Here is a 16,483-nt window from a genome sequence, read left to right on the forward strand (position 1 = left end):
TCCTTTCTTCATTTCTAGAACATGTGGAATTCACCTTCATTATTTTGAGCTCATAAAATGTTAAAATGTTGTTTAAATTTTTTTTTTTGGCCTTGTAGTTGGTAAGGTCATGATTAATGTTAATTTATTCTCCCATTTCTCTGTAAGTCCATATCTATGATCATTAATCAAAATGATTAGAATGTATTCTCATTAGACTGTAACATTTATTAGCTGTTGATTTCCTACAAAAGGGGCAATGGCTTGCATGTAGTTTTAGGGGGGAAAAAAGATATCCAAGGAGAAAAATCTTTCTGTGCATTTCCAGCACCATCTGAGATAGAAGCTATTTTGTTCTGGAACACGAACTGATTATCAAAAGCTGTGCTCTTCCTTGTGATAGCTACTAGCCACATTTGGCTATTAAAACTTAAATTAATTAAATTAAAATTTTAGTTCTTCATTTACACCAGCCATATTTTGAGTACTCAACAGCAAATCTGTGCTAACGTCTACTGTATTAGATACCTACTATGTTTCAGACACTGTTGTAATATCGGCATTAATGGAACAGAACCCTTACCTTAAGAAACTATTCTCTTGTCAGGGAAAAGAGAGAGTAAACATGTAACCAAGTAAAAAACATTTTAGGTATTGGTATGTAATGACAAAGACAAAATAGGATAATATTATAGTGCCCAGAGGGCTGCTTTACATGTAAATTTGTTGTCAGTGGGGGTGTCCTCTGTGTCCCCACCTGTTAATGGTAGAAGTGGAGCTCTTGGGGTTCTGCAGGAACAAGAACTTCCTGAAGCCCCCATGGGAGGATGAGGTGTCGGGATCGTGGGAAGTTTTATTGATGAAATAACATTAAGGGAGTTCCCCATCAAAGGGCCCATCTCCCTCTGTTCCACCCTGGGGAAGTCACATTTTATCTTCAGCAGGGCTAAGATCAAAGCCACTGCCCAGAGTCTTCACTCCATATTAAAGCACAGTCCAATCTAGCACCTGGCCAGCTTAGCTTGTGTCCCCAGCTATAGTCCACTGCATGTGAGGTCCACACGGCCATGGGCCATGTGGCTTCCCGCATAACTATGGAGGAAGCACAGGTGAGTGCAAGGAAGCAGGATGAAGCAAGAGGAACAAGAAAGTGAGAACTCCTGGTCTCAGAGTATAATTAGGAGCTTAACTAATGAAGCCTTCAAGATTTTGCTTGCTTGCAGTGCCTCTGCCCCCCTAGATAATTATCATTGTTTCCAGGCTAGACCAAGATGCAAGCACCTTCCCTACCTCACCCTGACTTCACTGCACATGCGCCCATCTTCCCCTTTGTTGGACCTCTGCCCCCAGTGACCTGCAGAGAATGGACCAGTGGTTCCCTGGGGAGTGTTAAGTTGCAGCTTCCTGGTGAAGCCGCCTAGATGATATGGCTATAATGTCTGGCCTCCCCTTTGCTTTCATTCTATTATTAATATTAATAAACTAGCTAGTTACGGTAGTAACCGATTTATTAGCAAAGGCTTTCTAAGTTATCTGTTGAATGGAAACAAGATGATGGGACACAAGAAATCTTAAGGAAGAGTGTAAGAGCTAATACAAGCATACTGCAAATGCCCAAGACCGGAGAAACTTGCCATTATCATCAGGTGCAGACAAAAGGCCAATGCGACTGAAGATTAGTGAAAAGGATAAAAATGGAGGGAGACGAAAGCTGAAAAGTTGGCCTCCTAGTTTGGATATTCTTCTGGTTGCAGTGAGAAGCCATTGAAGAATTTCAAATAGAATAGTATCATGATCTAACATATACTTTAAAAGACCATGAATGAAATGAGAGACAACAGAACAAATTTAATAGGAGTGACTCTTTAACTGAGTTTTGAAAGCACTGATTCTTCATCGTCCTCTATTATTTTGCACATTTCTAGGGCATGAGAAGAGGAAGCTCTGCCTTAGAGTCTCCAGTAGTAGACTTTTTTCCAGGCCACTTGGTGGACTTTTGGGGAGTGGGGGGGCAGGGATCTTAGTGTATGGAGAGAGTAGACTGAGGTGGGGTCGGGTTTGGGTAGTGAATTAGGGTGGATGAGCAAGTTGTGTTTATTGGAAAGAAGTAATGTATGTGTGCCAATTTAGCCAATGTTGAAACAGAAAATATAAATTATTATTTTTAAAAAATTTATATTTTATTGATTTTTTACAGAGAGGAAGGGAGAGGGAAAGAGAGTTAGAAACATCGATGAGAGAGAAATATTGATCAGCTGCCTCCTGCACACCCCCCACTGGAGATGTGCCCACAACCAAGGTACATGCCCTTGACTGGAATCGAACCCGGGACCCTTCAGTCCGCAGGCTGACGCTCTATCCACTGAGCAAAACCGGTTAGGGCGAAAATATAAATTGTTACATGTAAATTTTTGTGCAAGTAAATGGAATGTACCCAATTGATTTCTCATCCTATCTTATTAACCCAATGAAAATGAAGGTTCAATATCTTTTAAGAATATCAATCAGCCACAAAGAGATAATACCTCACACCTATAAGAATGACTACCATCAATAAATCAACAAACAAGTGTTGGTGAAGATGTGGAGAAAAGGGAACCCTCTTATACCATTTGTGAAAATGCAGATTGGTGCAGCCACTATGGAAAGCAATATGGAGTGACCACAAAATATTAAAGTTGGAACTGCCTTATAACTCAGAGATTCCACTTCTGGAAATATATCCAAAGAAACTTGAAATACTAATTCAAAAAAATATATGCATCCCTATTTTGTTGCAGCATTATTTACAATAGCAAAGATTTGGAAGTAGCCCAAGTGTCCATCAGTAGATGAGTGGCTAAAAAAGCTGAGGTACATTTATGCCATGGAATACTACTTGGCCATAAAAAAGAGAGAAATCTTACCTTTTGCAACAGCATGAATGGGCCTGAAAAATATTATGCCAAGTGAAATTTGACAGTCAGAGGAAGACAAATACCATATGATTTCATTTATATGTGGAATCTAATTAATAAAATGGACTGACAAACAAAATCGAAACAGACCTAGAGAACAGACAGACAGCCATCAGAGGGGGAGGAGGTAGCAGGGCTGGGTGAAAAAGGTGAAGGAATTAAGGAGAAAAAAAAAAACTTCATAGACATAGACCATAGTATGATAACTACGTGAGGAAAAGGGAGGTGTGGGGAGGTAGAAGAGGATTTAGGGGGGATAAATGGTGATGGAAGGAGACTTGACTTGGGGTGGTGAACACACAGTACAATATACAGATAAGGTATTATAGAATTGTACACCTGAAACCTATATAATTTTATTAACCAATGTCACCCCAATAAAGTCAATAAAAAAGTTAAAAGAAAAAGAATATCAATTACCTACCTGCATATTACTTTTTTGAAGCCCCATTAATACAACTATAATGGGACATATGCAAGTTCAAAGTACTGGAGGATAATATTTTCAACCTTGTCTGCTTTGTTTAATGAGACAATGAATTCAGTTGACTTCAAATGTGTCGTGTCTTGTAAATCACTGGGTTATTAACTTTAACAGGGTGAATGAAGGTACTGCTCCCGTTGCCATTTCCCAGCATTAGCAGTCTATATAATAGCCGGGGAACATGGGTGGATAATAATCCCCACATTATTGGCTCATAAGAATGACCCTCTTAAGTGTGAGGGATTTAGAAGGAAGATGCATGTATGTGCATGAGAAAAAGAGAAAAGATTATGAAAATTTAGATTAAAACAATTTTACATTTTCTCTGTTCAGTTGAGACATTAATAGGGGGGCAAATAAAGATTGGTGGTGTTATTGTTCAATTTTATTAATTTCCCTAATCTTTGGTGGTTTTATGAGTTTTAATGTTAGTGTAGTAGTGGGAAACACACTTGCGTAATTGCTGTATTTCTCTGTTTTACTTAGAGAGAGTCACCCAGAATGTGCTTAAGCTATTTCCTGCTGAGTGGGATTGCCACTGAATAGGCTGTAGTCCTCCATAATATTGCTCTCGTGGTCCCCAAAAGTTTCAGCTATCCGAGTGCCTTAGTGACTAGTGTCTGCAGGCTTGGGTAATTTAAATTGTTTCTACAGAGCTCAGTATATTGTGAACTGATTAGACATTGATAATAGCTTGGCTGCTTAGGGGTGTGAGAAAATTCTGCATTTCTGGGACTAATTGATGTATCAAGAGAATACAACTGGCATAATTAAGAAGTAAGGACATTTAAGCCACCATAAACACAAGACACTGCTGTAATAAATTGAACCTACAAAATGTGAAGTGAGTGGCCCAGTTATCCCTATGCAATCTCATTTTATTTAATATCTCTTCCTTATTAGCGTGTGAATCTAGCCTTAGGTATTGGGCGAGGAAGCATTATTACTCGGTTGCCAAATGGCAAGGATTTAAGATTCTCATCCACTCGTAGGTTTGTGAGCTTTAGCAAAACAGAACATTATGCAGAGGTAAGGAAACACTTTTGCTTTTTCTCTTGACTGAATTACTTAAATGACAGAAGTCCGGTTTCTGAATCACACCTGTGTCATGAGTAAAAATCATGAGGATTTTCTACCTATCCTTAGAAAATGCTAATGTCTGTACCATTATTGGAATCAGAGAAAAATGGAACGTAAAGTAAAACACAAATCAGGATTAACCTGGTAGTTTTCTGGTTTTTGCTGGATGAACCAATCTCGGTAATTTGCACGATGAATGCTTACTTGTCTATATTAACTGTATCGAGAAAGGAAAGAAAAGTTTCTTGCCCTTTTATTCCTTCTGGATTTAAAATCAGCGAACAGATGCAGTGATATAAACCTGCATTCAAGTCCCTTTTATTTGTCTTTATAGACACAATTGTGAATTGTGTTCTTCCTACATTTGTAATTAGAGGGTAAAACAGATGGCAAAGGCTCAGTGTAAAGAGATGTCCATTAGAATAACTTATGCTGCCAAGTGATTGCTCTCTCCAAGAAGGGAATTCAATGGCCTCCAGGCAAAATACTAGCAAAGCAGCAGCACCTACACATTTTGTTATGCAGAGCAACTAACACAGTAGCTGGATCATACATTGAAAATACTAAAACTAAAAATGCATAAATTATCTTTTATGTTTTAAAAATATTTTTTATTGATTTCTGAGAGGAAGGGAGAGAGAGATAGAAACATCAAGGATGAGAGAGAATCATTGATCTACTGCCTCCTGCACACCCCTACTGGAAACTGAGCCCGCAACCCAGGCATGTGCCCCAACCAGGAATTGAACCAGGTACGCCTGGTTCATGGGTTGACACTCAACCACTGAGCCACGCCAGCCAGGCAATTTTTTTGTGTGGCAATATTTTATTTTTTTAATAAGCGCTGTTCGAGGTGGGAGTTGAGGCTCAGATGCAAGCCCTTCAAAGCACAATTCAATATACTAACCATATCTGCTGTAAGCCTGCTGTGGGTGTACAGCGAATATGTGAAATAAAATTTTTTTCTCACTGAATTTTTAGCCATTCCTATAGAAGCAAATGTAGTGTCAATTGTAATGATTCTTTGGGGGGTTTGGGGGGAGTGCTGTAGTGATTTGAAATATATCCCTTAAGTGTTACATACATAAGAAGGAAACGTAATTAAGACATTTTAACTATCTCATGAAGCAGCAAATGTAATGGTTAAGAACGAAAATTCTGGAATCAGTCCCTCTGGGTTTAAATTGCATCTGCCATTTGCCTGCTGAGTGACCTTGGGGAAATGACCTGACAACTCTGCACCTCAATTTCTTCCTATGTCAAGTTGGAATAACTGAAAATGCTAATCTTGGTGGTTGTGCTCAACAGACATTGACATTTTATCATTAAATAAATAAATAGAATATCATCACCAGAATTTTATTTAACATCATCCTAACATCCTAATATTTTATATTTACTTAATCCTTTTTAACAAAAACAACTTTAATAAACCTTTAGTTTGAAGGAAGAGGCAACTCAAGTTTTCTGCAAAAAAAAAAAAAAAACCAAACCAACCAAACAAACAAACAAAAAAACAAGTGGAAGTGAATTCCCTAAAATTCAAGGCAGAGCTGTATATAACTATGTCTCAAGCTCTAATCTTGGAAGAGCTCCTTGCTTGGTTCCTATGTTTTTGACAGCTTTCTTGTCTACACAGAGCTGGAGAACTTAAAATATGAAACTGTTATACAACATGAGAATGACAGAGAGATACTCTTCCATAAAGGAAACTGTACAGATATTTTTGTAGCTGAGTATGTGCGAATCTTCTATGTGAGTGGCACAACCATATGTGTCCTTATCAACCAATAGAAAAACTATTTTTGATACCCTACATTTTGCACTATTCTGGGCACTGCATTTTGAAAGCAACTCAAAATCTGCTCGCAGGAAGCTCATATTTTAACAGAATAGTCACCTCTGCCTCCTCAGCCCTGTTCTCCCCACAGTAAACACAGGAGAGGGGGAGAAATACCCATAGACCTCTGGCATCATTTATGAGGCTACTAGAACCTTCTAGGATTTACTCAGCCTGTCAAACTGCAACTAGAGTTGGAATATTGTGTCTTCACATATGACCTTGGTCAAGTTTCTTTATCTTCATTTTACAAGATTCTTTATCTTTGAGAGTTTTTATGAAGAATAATTGCATTAATCTAGTACAGTTCCTGGAACACATTTGATATTCAATAAACAGATTGGGTGCCTTTCTTCCTTTTCATTTTAGATCCTGCCCCAATTCACTCTCTTCAGTGCCTGTAGTTCAATGCACTACATTGAGCTGAGTAGAAGATTCTCCCATACTCAGCTACTTCTATTCAAGCCACTATTTAAAGCCTAATGCTAATACTATACAATTCTTTTTGCTAACATTTAGTAACAGGTGTTCCAAATTCCAGATGTGTGTCTATACCTGAGGACATCAACTCTTACATCAAATCTCATATTTAATGTCAAAATAGGAATAATAATAGCTAATATTCCATGGTGCCGGCTGTATGTCAGACACTGTTTACCCATTCATTTAATTTCCACAACAACCCTATGAAATAGGTAATATTATTTTTCTTTTGGTACATTAAGATATAAAGTTTCTCAAGGTCACACAATTAGTGATTGATGAAGTCGATATTTAAACTTAGAGTTTGTCTAAGAGTCAAGGTAGGCAAGCACTGCCTCTCAAGTCCCATAAAGTCAGGAACAAAAAAAGCAGCACATCTTACACTATTTGACTCACAGCCCTAAACTCTGCAATATAAACAACAATTGTGAAATAAAATATTGAAGAGAAAAATGTAAAAGCATTTTTCTATGAAGACATTATTATCCTGTATGGAATAATTCCAACACAATCACCTGACAAATTAGGAGAAATATTAAAATAGATCTTATACAAAAATCAAAGTTAAAAAGTCATTTTTAATAATAGCAACTGCTTGGAAAATAAAATATTTCAATTAATAATAATATAAATTCTAAAGTGATAAGGTTAAACCCTATAAGCACCATGTACAAAGCCTTTATGCTGAAAATATAAAACTCTGAAGCTAGACCTAAAAGAATATCTGAATAAATGAAGAAATATATCATGTTTCTCAATATTCTAAAATTTTAATTTTCAAAACAATATTTAAAGTTGATACAATTTTCAGAGAATTTCCAATAGGATTTTTCATGGAACATGAGAATCAACTCTAAGATTCATATGGGGGAAAAATAGAGAAGAAGAGTAAAAACAGTTTTGAAAAGCAGTAATTAATGTCTTATCAGATATCAAAACATAATTGAAAAAATGTAGTAAATAACAAATTGAGATATTTAACAAAACACAAGAGTAGTGGGCAAATAGAAATTTAATATATAAAAAATGTCTTTTCAGATCAGTAATAGTATGAGGTTGGGATAATATTCTATCCACTCAGAAAAATAATACTTGAATCCTTACATTTAAAGATTCACAAAAATGTGTTCCAGATGGACCTAAGACCAATTTGTAAGAATAAAACCAAACAACAAAAATGAAAAGTATACAAATATCCTTTATAATAAAAGCCTAATATGCTAAGTGTCCAACTGTTTGTTCAACCATTCGACCAGTTGCTATGACATGCACTGACCACCAGGGGGAAGACACTTCAACTGGTAGGTTACCTTGCTGCTGGAGTCCCATGATCAGGACTGGGAGAGACAGACTGGACACAACCTGGAGCCCTCCCATGGTCCCTCCCTGGGCCTGATCGTGCACTGATGGGGTCCCTCTGCCTGGCCTGCACCCTCTCACAATCTGGGACCCCTTGGGGGATGTTGCAGAGCCAGTTTCAGCCCGATCCCCACAGGCCAGGCTGAGGGACCCCATTGGTGCACGAATCCTTGCACCGGGCCTCTAGTATTACAATAAAAGAGGAAAATGCTCTGTGACCTCAGAGCAGGGAAGGTATTCTTTTTAAAAGTGTACAAGAAAACACATAAATAAAAATGTTTACATTTGGTTATGTCAATCATATAATATTTCCCCAACATTGTTGAGTACATGGCAAACTGTTAGAAAACAGCATACAACATATGCTCAGATATAAAGATACTCAAACATCAAAGGAAGAAAATAAAGAAAATAAGAAAATAAAGCATATACACAGTCAAAAGTCAGATAAGAAGAATAATAAAATAAAAACAGGAAAAGATCAATCCCACTTACTCATATTTGGAACATGAAAAGAATGAGAAACCATTTCCATAAGTCAGATTGGTGCCAAATTTAAAGTCTTTAAGTACCAAGTGCTAACAATTGTGTGGGAAACAGTGCTCTATCTACTGTTAGTACTTGTATAAGTACATGTACTAATATTGCAGAGCAACTGGATAGTTTCTTTAAAAAATTTTTAAACATTCCTAATTTTCAATAATTATACTTCTAAATATCTACTCTGGAGAAATTCCTACATATGTACAAGGTGGCATGATCAAAAATTTTTACAGTATTAGCTGAAATACAAAACCAAAGGAAAATAGAAACAACCTAAATAACTATCAAAAGGAAACTGTTAAATAAATTGTATGAACTGTGATCTATTTATACCAGTGAATATTTGGGGCAGAAAAAAAAAAAAAAAAGGAGGGTGAAACTGATGAACTGCTATGGAAAAATGTATAAGATATACTTTTGGGTGAAGAATGCAAGTTTCAGATTGATATGTTCGGTGTGGTACAATGAATAAAAGACATGCTCACATTTAGAAAATAATACTATCTATCTAATGCAGAATTGGAAAAAAGTACTAAAAAATGAACATAAAAATGTTATTTGGCGACATTGGGAAATTCTTCTCAGATTGGAATGATTTTTAAAAACTGGGTTTAAGATTTCTTATAATATTTTAATATTTTCAAGGTACATATACATACATATGTGTGTGCATTTTTTCATAACAAATGTACACCCTATATAATAAAAGGCTAATATGCAAATAGACCAAACAGCGGAACAACCGGAACAACTGAACAACCAAACAACCAGTCGCTATGACGTGCGATGACCACCAGGGGGCATGCGCAGACCATGGCAGGTGTCGGCCATGGCGGAATGGTGGAGCAGATAAGCAGGGATGCTGTCATCGGGGTGAGCCTCTGGTAGTTACTGAAAATTCTTTGCTCCCACGCACCTCAGTCCCACCTGGTGCTTGCACCTGCTGCTGGCACCAGCCCTGCTCGTACCTGCTGTCACCGCCAGAGCTGCCGCTCACACCCACTGCTGGCACCCAGCCCCAGCCCTGATCGCTCGGTGCCATCAGCGGGTGCAAGTGGCAGCTGCCAGCCCCAATCGCCCCTCAGGGCTTCTCCACCTCCCCCTGCTCCTGAAAGGAGATTGGGGCTGGCAGCCGCCTCTCGCACCCACTGCTAGTGCCCAAGACTGGTCCCAATTGCTTGGCACCATCAGCGGGTGTGAGCGGCTGCTGCCAGCCCTGATTGCCCCTGAGGGCTTCTTCACCTCCCCCTGCTCCTGAGGGGCAATCGGGGCAGCAGCTGCCACTCGCACCTGCTGATGGCGCTGGCCCTGCTCACACCTGCTGTTGGTGCCGGCCCCAATCATGCCTTCAGCAGGTGTGAGTGGGGTGGGCACCATCAGCGCATGGGAGAGGCGGCAATGGGAGTGGGGCTGCCAGCAGACAGGTGACCGGGGGTGCAGTGGGAGGGGCTGGGCAGTGGTGGGGAAGATGGGCCGAGACCCACCCCTGTGCCCACTGGAGCCTTGCTACCCACAGTTCCTTTCAAGGTGCATGATTTCGTGCACTGGGCCCCTAGTATGATATATTTATGTTGTATTTATATACTAGTGACACGGTGCATGGATCTGTGCACACTGAAAGGAAATTAATCAGAAGGTTGCTGGTGAGGCAGGACTGGGCAAAATGGGCAGGACTCGCCCTAGAGCCAATCTCCTGCGGTCCCTCCCCTATCAGCCACATCTGGGGTGGCACCAGAGCTCAAAGGCCATCTGTGGAACGAGCAGGGTCCCTCTGGCAGGTGGGGTCCCTCAGCCTGGCCTGCAGGGATCAGGCTGAAACCAGCTCTCTGACATCCCCCGAGATGGTCCCGGAATGCGACAGGGCACTCTGCAAAGTTGCTGTCATACAGGGTGTGGAACGCAAATGCAAGTGTGCAGTAAACCAGATGCGGGGCCAACAGTGTCCCAGCAACAACATAACCCATGGCCGAAGGTGGAATCGCGTGGCCCCACAAGGAAATGGACTCCCTTCTTTCTGGTTTTGGGGTCCGTCACCTGAGAACTGCCACTGCCAAGTCACTGCAGCTCAGCAGCTCCTGTGTTGAGTGTCTGTCCCCCTTGGTGGTCAGTGCGCATCATAGCGACCAGTCGGACAGTTGGACTCTTCGCATATTAGCTTTTTATATAGAGAGATTATATTAACATGATTTTATAATACATAAATATATTTTTATGCTATATTTTTATATTTCTATTACTTGTATAGTTTTATAAGATTAAAAATTCTTTTTCATTACAATAATCATTTTTAATTTATTTAGAATGGACAAAAGAGTGATATTACTCTGGCTATCAGAGATCAGGGGCGATCAATGAAAGAAAAGGCTTCTAAATTAGAAGTTGACATGGACTTAAATTGAAAGAGTGAACATTAGTTTAGGCAGTGATCATGGACTAGAGATTGCAGGTCAAGTCCTTTTTCCAGACGGTTTAGCATTTTGAGAGTACACATTTCATCTTTAGTATCTAATATGAAGGTGAGACCACTGGAACTGACTGTATTTTGCTCACTTCATATTCAATTGCCTTGAAGCACAGTATTTTCAGCCATTCAATATATCTCAAACTATTAATTTAGGAGTAATCTAGAATATAATGATTGTGCATGCTAAGATAACAGTAGATATCTGGCAGCTTCACCAAATATTTGTTAGCAACACTCTTATCTTGTGGTTTTTTTTCTTGAGCTCATTACAGTTTGATATTGAAATAGCTGTAAAAATGAGGTTATATCACAGTCCTTACAAAGGCAATTTAGAGAGGAATGCTATACTCCTGTTGCCTTTGTTATATAACACTGCAAATATTTCTCAAAATATTGAACTTGAGTAGTTTTAAAAATTGGCGTGTGACTATAATCCTTCTTTAAAAGTCATATCTAGTTCATTTAAAAAATCTATCATAAAAGTAACCTTGTCAATTTGGAAATTCTAAGGCCGTGGCAACGTTATTTTGTTAAGATATAAAATTATTTACATTTGGGGGTAATGTTTTTCCGCAGAGAATGCTATGAGGAATTTTCTGCTATACTAACATGTTGACAAAAGAGATAGAAAAGATATTATATCTCATTTTTAAAAGAAGACAGTTTTCCTTAACACTGCTCCAGCTTCTTAGCTTCACCTCCATGTGCAATTGTGTTTTAATGTTGGATCAGCTTTGGGAATCAACCCTAAGGGACACGGCTGCTCCCTGAGCAGATGGGCTCTGGAACTTCGGTACCTGACCCCGCAGAGGGGATGTACAAGGAGCGTGAGAAGCATTAGCAAATAAGTAGAGCATCTATAAAACTTTGGATTTTTTTTCTTCGTAAAAATCTTTCTTAGAAGAGCATGTTGGTGAACTAACAGCTTGAACTTTCCAATCAGACAAATCTCAGTTGAATTCTGACTTCATCTTCGCTAGCTGCCTGATCACAGGCATTTTCCTGGAACGCTCTAAGCCAGACCTGTAAAATGGCGATAACAATACCCATGCACAGGTTGTCATGATAACGAAATGAAGCACTGCATGTAAGGTACTTAGTACCTGATACATAACAGATGCATGAAATACGTTACCATCACTGTAAAATCATTTTATGCACCACAGGTGAAGAAAAAGACTGCAAATTATGCTACTTTTCAGAGACATCTCCATTTCAGAATGCTATCATATGAAAGATACGTGTATTAGAAGAGAAAAAAAGACAGTGATGACCTCTTTTATCAGACTGCTGTTCTATCCAGAAAATGAAACCATTGTAAGGTATACTTGTCATTTAAATTGAGCCTTTTAACGGGTATTTATTTTCTTAAACACTACTTTTATTTGGGAATATATAAAAATAAGGAGGTATGCTCCTTTCTTCAAAAGCATTTATAATGTATTTGGAGAGGCCAATGTGTATTCACCTTTAGGTAGTTCAGGCTTCTTAAGCAGAAATACCTTCTGCAGTCTTTCTGGCGAAGAGTTACATAACCCGTGCTTGGACACATCCCAAGGCAACTTTGGCTCAATAGCCTGTTCTGTCTTTTCATATCTGGATAGACTAGTTTTTAGAATGTTATTATTCCTTATGTTGTATTAAACCTCTCAAAAGCCATGATGTGGTTTAGTTCTTTTCTTTCACACGAAATATTAACTAAATGCCCTACATAACAGTTTGACAAGTAGTAGATGATAGTTATTCTGTCTGATTTCTCCTTTAAAAGGTTGTCTCTTTTTTTCAGTTTGTAATAGTTAATGTTTTCCAAGAGCTCAGCAGAGATAGACAATGTCCTGCATGGCATATCTTCCAGTGATCCTTCATGCTTAACAGTCTATGGATGTCCTAATTTACAGTGGAAGAATTGGTACAGAGAAGTGAAGTGACCCTCCTCAGCGTTCTGTGGTGATAGGAGGTGGGGGCCGGATCAGCCGCAGGCCTCTCATTGAGGAAAGATGACTTACTAGAGGAGAGTGCTGCTTTTAAAAATAGTCTCATTCCTTCCCAGGTTTCTCACGATTGGTATCACATTTCCTGGGGTATGTTATAGTTAATAAAGTCCTACTTAAAATATAGCACCTCAGACTAGACTTTGGGTGGTGAGTGCACAATGCAATATACAGATCCTATATAATAAAACCCTAATATGCAAATCAACTGAACAGCAGAATGACCAGTCTGACCACCAGGGGGCAGATGATCAATGCAGGAGCTGCTCCCTGGTGGTCAGTGTCCTCTCACAGGGGGAGTGCTGCTCACTCAGAAGCCAGGCTCACGGCTGGCGAGTGCAGTGGTGGTGGCGGGACCCTCTCCTACCTCTGCAGCAGCATCCCACAGCTGCAGACGGACATCCCCCAAGGGGTCCCAGACTGCAAGAGAGTGCAGGCCAGGCTGAGGCCCCCCCCCCCCGCCCCAGTGCACTAATGTCGTGCACCAGGCCTCTAGTGATGTTTATAAAATTGTACACTTAAAACATATAATGTATTAACCAATGTCACCCTGATACATTTGATTCAATAAAAATGAACACATGTGAGTTCTCTCTCAGTCTCTCTCTCTCCCTCTCTCTCTCTCTCTCTCTCTCTCTCTCTCTCTCTCTCTCACACACACACACACACACACACACACACACACACACACACACACATCCCATACAGAAAACAGTTCAGAAGTGGCCTGATTCCATAAGGGAGAAGGGAGCCTATGGCCAGCCTTGGCATTGAGATAGCAGCACGCTGTTTGCAACCTGAGTTCACACTTGCTTCTTAAGCATACACAGCATGCAGGAGGCTATTTTTGGATGAATATTTAAATGAAAACCTGAGGATCTTATCCTATAAGCTTCTGTCAAAATTTGTGGCTTTCATCTCTTTAGCTTATGCCCTTGTTTGATTTTTTTTTTTTCCAATCTACTTTTTGAAGCAATACAGACATTGGCATTTGTGCTTATTAAAGGTCATGGTGCGTGTGGAGAGTTTACTGAGATGTTTTAAATTTAAAGTTTATTCCCCAATGCGTTTGTATATTAACTATTCCCAGGAGGAATAACTAAGTTTAATGTTTCTTTTATTTTTATTTCATTTATATAGGTATTCATTATAGAAAGTCAGGACATCTTCAAAAATAACTCTGTCTCTGAGGCGCAGTACTCACTGTGGCAGAGTAAAACTGCTGCTGCATAGTTTCTGCATGCTTCTGCTTTTCTACATCAGGGAGCCATGTGACCATTTTTTTGGAGGAAATGCTCACTGTGCCTAACATATTGTCATTGTTGTGAAGACCTGATGATGATCCTCGCAGTTATGTGGGAAAGGTTCTGACAACCCCTAGAGCAGCGGTTCTCAACCTGTGGGTCGCGACACCTTTGGGGTCGAACGACCCTTTCACAGGGGTTGCCTAAGATCATTGGAAAACACATATATAATTACATATTGTTTCTGTGATTAATCACCATGCTTTAATTATGTTCGATTTGTAACAATGAAATTGGGGGTCACCACAACATGAGGAACTGTATTAAAGGGTCGCGGCATTAGGAAGGTTGAGAACCACTGCCCTAGAGCCTGATGGTAATCTTTATTTATCACACATTTTTGAGGTGCTGCCCTAATCATTTTTTGGTGATGACAACCGTTTAAAGTAGAATCACCACACATTGTTAGGAGAACTGCTTCTCTAGTGCCATGGTCGGCAAACCGCGGCTCGAGAGCCACATGCGGCTCTTTGGCCCCTTGAGTGTGGCTCTTCCACAAAATACCACGTGCGGGCTTGCACATAGAGTGCGATTGAAACTTCGTGGCCCATGCGCAGAAGTTGGTATTTTGTGGAAGAGCCGGTATTTTGTGGAAGAGCCCATGTGGCTCGCGAGCTGCGGTTTGCCAAGAGCAGTTTGCCAACCACTGCTCTAGTGGATACTTTTTACTTCTAAGACCTGGGACTTGGTCAAAAGACCTGTCTTCTGCAAAGCAGTACATTTTGTGACTTAATAAACACCATCCTATCACTCGGGTTTCGTTGTCTGCATTGAAATGTCATCTGTTCCTCTGATAACTTAAAGTTGATTTTCTGAACAGATAAACTAGCTTGTGTACTTTGCTAGGAAAGGGGAGAAAAATTTTAAGAAGTAGTCAATGCAAGTGTCTGTAGGGGGGTTGTCTATATGGAGCTGGAATTTCTACATCTTTGTTTTCTTTTTCCTTCTTGATAAAACTTAGTAATTGGACTTTAGTAGCCTTTGCAACTCCAAGGTTCAGGGAATAATTTACAATGAGTTTTCACTATGAAACATAACTGATGGTGTAAAGCCAATGTTCCCCCTAATTTTTTGGGTCAATTAAAAAAATAAAAGGTATTATTTTAGTTTTACCCAAAGTGGCACTCACGTGCTCTCCTAGTTTCCTGCATATCCCCCCATTGTTTCACATTCACCACGTGAAGGGCTTTGTATGAATCTGAAAACATAGATTTCTCTATGTAATTCCTTTGTAGATCATAATGAATTTAAGTAAATTTATTTTTTGAGCATTTCTATCAGTAACATTTTCTCTGTTCAGAAAAGTGCCCATTTGTTCTCATTTCTTTATTATTTTTCAAATGTAAAGAAATGTTTCCCCAAGAATGCACATTTCCCCCAAAAAAGAACCAATTGTCCTTCGAACCTTAGAAGTCATTTGCTTCAGGATCTGACCAGTGATTGAATTTACTTATAAAGAAACACCAATTTATTTCTAAAACACATGCTATGGAATTGATTCCCATGAGACAAAGGAGCATGGTTATTTAGTGAGAAAGCCTTTTGTCTTTCACATTTCACATGAGAATATTGTAGCTTATTTTAAAATTTATATTGTATTTTTAAACATCAGGTATAACCTGAGTAACCTAGTCATTCAATAAATCACTTTTATGATAAATTAAAAATGACCCTCTGGTCTGGCACTACTTTCTCAAGAGTCCATTTTGGAAAACGTGAAGACTAGTCAACAGCCAATCTTAGGGCCATGTCAGTTAATCAGTTTTATTTCTGATGGGGCATGCTGGAGATTAGGATTCCTCATTTTAGGAAAACAGTAAATGACACAATTGTTAGGATAAGCAAACGGAAACACATGTGCACAATTACTTAAAGAGCTCTATCCTAGCCTGACTTCCTTAGAAATAGAGCTTCTTATACGTTACCTTGCATTGGGGGCTGCTATCCTAGGAAAGCAGAATTCTGTGAGGGGGAGGGAAATGAGAGAAAGACAGCAAAC

The 16,483-nt window shown here is 39.3% G+C and overlaps 1 pseudogene; it reads left to right on the forward strand.

Moving 5' to 3' along the window:
• Nucleotides 1–1,046: 1,046 nt before the first annotated feature.
• LOC132226565 (activated RNA polymerase II transcriptional coactivator p15-like) overlaps nucleotides 1,047–16,483 on the forward strand; it is a 136,131-nt pseudogene continuing 120,694 nt past the window's right edge.

This window comes from Myotis daubentonii, chromosome 2 (genome assembly GCF_963259705.1).
Source record: "Myotis daubentonii chromosome 2, mMyoDau2.1, whole genome shotgun sequence".
In the NCBI taxonomy this organism is placed as follows: domain Eukaryota; kingdom Metazoa; phylum Chordata; class Mammalia; order Chiroptera; family Vespertilionidae; genus Myotis; species Myotis daubentonii.